We start from the raw sequence: 4,104 nt of genomic DNA, 5'->3' as shown, positions 1-4,104 counted from the left end.
ACAACAGCACATCGCCTCAGGTTTGCATGATGCCTAAATCTGTCTTGATAACTCTTAGGCCCCATTCACCCTTGTGGATAGGGGCAGACAATGAATTCCTCTGTGAGTCTCAGCAGCGTTTATATGAACAGAGGCTGACAGCACCCGCAGCTGTTCACATGTAACCAGGCATGCAGCATTACCTGTGGATTTACTACCCCTAAAGGAAAACCGCAGGTAATCGCTGCATGTCTGATTACATGTGAATGGTCACAAACTGCTGTGGGCGCTGTCACAGTTCACAGTTCATGATGGGCCCTGCTGTAAAAATTTCAAATCATATGCACCTGTCACACACCTGCCTCCTTGTTTGCCTTTCAGACATGATGCAGGGCTTATTATAAAATGTTATTAGAGAATGTGGGATGGGAAATTGGTGCTTGGGTGCAATACTTTATTGAATGCGGTGCTTGGTGCACTATAAACTGTTGTACAATGGCTTAGTATGAAAAAAATAAATTAAAAAATAAAAATTAAAAAAAGCCAGGAACACCTACGATGCAGAAGGGGGGAACACCTGCGACATGGAAGGGGGAACAGCAAAGAGGCAGCAAAAGAACCTGCTGCTGGAAAAAAAATTAAAATACCAAAACATTTTAAAAGAAAAAAAAATTAAATATAACAAAAAAGAGAGAACACTGGTGACGCAGAAGGAGGAAGACCAGTAACACCACTGACACAAACAGAAAAAAGACAGTGAATATACAGCACAGATAATAATACTATATACAGTACAGAGTACTGTACATAGCACTAAACTGCTGTATGAATCACTGACACCAGTTATCTTTCCCTACACTACACTGTACTACAATAGACTGCAATAGATTGCAATAATACACTACAATAGACTCTCTCTTTAACACCAGCAACACACTACATAAAGCTGTGGTGTAAGCAGCCTTATATAGTGTGGGGCAGGGACATATCTCTGAGCCATGATTGGGCAAAGTCATCATTACTTTGCCCAATCTTAGCTCTTACAGTGCACTCTGCCGTGATTGGGCAAAACCTTGTACCTGACCTGTGGTTCTTTACCCAATCAGGACTTTACAAGGCACTGTGCGGTGCGCAGTACCTTGTGCAGCGCTCGGTGGGCGAATAGCAGCCTGAGGTGCTCCCTGACGGTTTGAGTGTTCACCGAACTGATGAACTACCAATGTTCGAGACTAACTGTTTTTCGACTCGAACATCAAACCCATCTCTATTCTTTTGTCCTGAACACACACATTGATTTCTCCTCCAGTGCCAAGCATTATGCTCTCACCCCCTACTGCTCCCCACCACTTGACAACCCAACCAGATAGTCTTTATTGGATACTGAGTAAGGGCGTTGAATTGTTGAGTGGAAGCAGTAGGGCTTAGTTTTGAATCTGGTTAACATAGGCCAAGGGTGAGGGATTCCCACTAACACTGCGCACTTTCACATTTTCCAAAACATTTATACTAAACCACTCATCTTTCTTGCAGAATCAGCCCATCAACTTCACTCCTATTTACAAGTTAGAGGAACAAATGTTTTGTTTTGTTTTCATCTACTCAACTTAGTAACGCAGTGTGTAATTTTTACTGACCACATTGCCACTATTTTCTTATGACCACATTGCTATCAGAGCGCTGTAATGGTGATACTGTGAGGTTCTGGGACCATCTCCATCTGATCACAATGAAATACTGTGTTCTTCCCAGTAAGTGGAGGATTACTACGTCCTAATTGTAGCTCTCGATAGTTCTCCCAGTTTGTTGTGGCTTTGACAGTGACATCAAACCAAAATGAAATCTCCAGAAATTGTAAATACATGCGGCATTAAATTTCACTCGTCTCCATGTGTTGTCCTGATCTAAACCAGCCAGACAAATGGTACGTTCCCTATCATAAAGCTGTACTGCGGTTTTTAAGCACACTACACTAAAAATGAATCTTCGCTGGCTGGGTAATTAGATTTTCTTCTTTAAGATGCCAAAATCTTGCTCAACTGGAAATCACAAAGGGAGGGATTACAAGCAAAATATGCCATTATTTTTAATACAAAGCAGTTCTAAGTATTGCAAATCTGGGTTGATATCTTGGCCACATTTAGGACCTCATTAAAGCAACTATGTTGCTAGGATTCAATTGTAAATTTAATTGCTCCCCCCCCTCCAAAAAAAATATTGAATACTCACCTTCTGCCTCTCCACAGATCTCTGCAGCTGTAAAGAGATCCTGAACAATCTGGCACTTCCAGGATGTTGATTTCTTGGTCAAGAGTTGTGCTTGCTCTTTTCAGTCTCTGCACTGTAGGGTTGGCAAATTGAACCACTGAGCACAGAAAGGTACAGGAAACTCAATAACCCCCAAAGGGTCAGATTCTGCAGTATCTCAGGCTCCAGAATCTCTGTTTACCACTGCAAACATTGGCAGCACAAAAAAATATATATCTATATCTGTTTTTGTCATTTTATATCTATAACATTTGTTTTACAAATCAACATCATATTGTAATATTCTACTGAATAGGAAGATGGAACTCAGCTGCGGAGACACGTCAACAGTCACTTGCTCAGGCCCAGGAGTACGTGATGGCAAGGGTTAATTTGCCAAACAACCTCAGTGCATCATCGGTCTATCTTCCAACCTCACTAATCTAGCTACCTTTAGTCTGAGTAGGTAGGATGAGTGATATGAAATTAAACGGAATTACTCAAGGTTAACGATTTGGATAAATAAGGAATTCCTTATGTTAAGATCACATATCAATACTCCCTTAGAGTGTACATATGTTAACTTCACATATGACCAATGCTTTAGTGTGCCAGTATCATATCTTCACCACATATGAGTTAAGCTTCAGTGTGCCAGTATAGTAACTTCCACATATGAGTAACACTTTAGTGTGCCAGTATACTATCTTCACCACATATGAGTATCACTGCAGTGCTAATGAAAAGTCCAGGCCGTCTACATAGAGTCCCAATGGTCAGCAGCCCAGAGGGGTATACTTGCTGTTAGCTGTCAAGAGTAGGTCTTAAGTTCTTGTTTGGTCCGCTTTAAGGAATTACCCTGTCTTTGTTACCGATAGAGCACACCAGCAGGCTTAGTGCGGTGTGGTGCAGACCCGTGGAATGTGAAGTCAAGTCTGAAATGGCTTATGAGCGATTGGTAAATCAGAGGACATCATTTAACTGGGCTCTGGGGTCCCACTGCCCGGAGAAGTAATGCCACTGCTCGCTTTGTTCCACCACGGGGTTGTCCAAGTGTGCCCCCTCTGTGGAGCTGAAGCCTAGGAGACTGAAAGAGCCCCGGAAGTGTTACTCATGGTAGGATGATTCTTACTACCACTGTTGATTCTAGGCAGAACCATGTTGAATAAAGCTTCATGATTAGAATGCGGACAGTGATTACTGTGTGATCAGGCCTATATTTAGACCTCTAGTATTGACTAAGTGATAACACTCCTTGTATCGTGCGAATATTTAAATACAAAAATAACTCTAGGCTGTAATAAGGCAGAATCTGCTTTTTATGCGATTCTACTTTTCAGCTGTTAAGATCATCACAAAAAAGAGACTAGAGGGATGTATCACTGCAAAGTGCTTTGTGACTCATCCCAATATTCCCTGCACCCCCTTTTCCATAGTTTTTTTTTTAGCCTCAAACATCCAGAGGTGGACAGAACAGGGAATTAAAATAAGGAAAAATTAATCACAAAATTACAGTACAGTGTCAGGCTTATTACTGCTCCCTATAACCTTCTGCCCTGGACCACAAGTGTCAAAATGGTTATTATGGCCCAGTCTGTCACATTAGAAACGATAATCTGGACTGAAGGGATCAGAAATGTATTTATTTAATTATTTTTTAATGGGGTTTTTAGGTGCTAAATGACAGAGCCAAAAAAAAACCCCTATAAAAATACAGAAAAAATGGTTCTGATAAATTTCCTAGGGGTGTGGTGCAAGTAATTTAGGGTTATATATACCTTATTTTCTGGACTGAAGGGAGACACGCATTAAGGCTGCCGTGCATGTGGGGTGTTTGTGTAGAGACAACTGGGAATGTGAATCTGCTCTGCCGTGGCCCCA

This window comes from Nanorana parkeri, unplaced genomic scaffold, assembly GCF_000935625.1.
Source record: "Nanorana parkeri isolate BGI_ZX_2015 unplaced genomic scaffold, ASM93562v1 scaffold354, whole genome shotgun sequence".
Lineage (NCBI taxonomy): Eukaryota > Metazoa > Chordata > Amphibia > Anura > Dicroglossidae > Nanorana > Nanorana parkeri.
Note: the sequence above shows the minus strand (reverse complement) of the source record.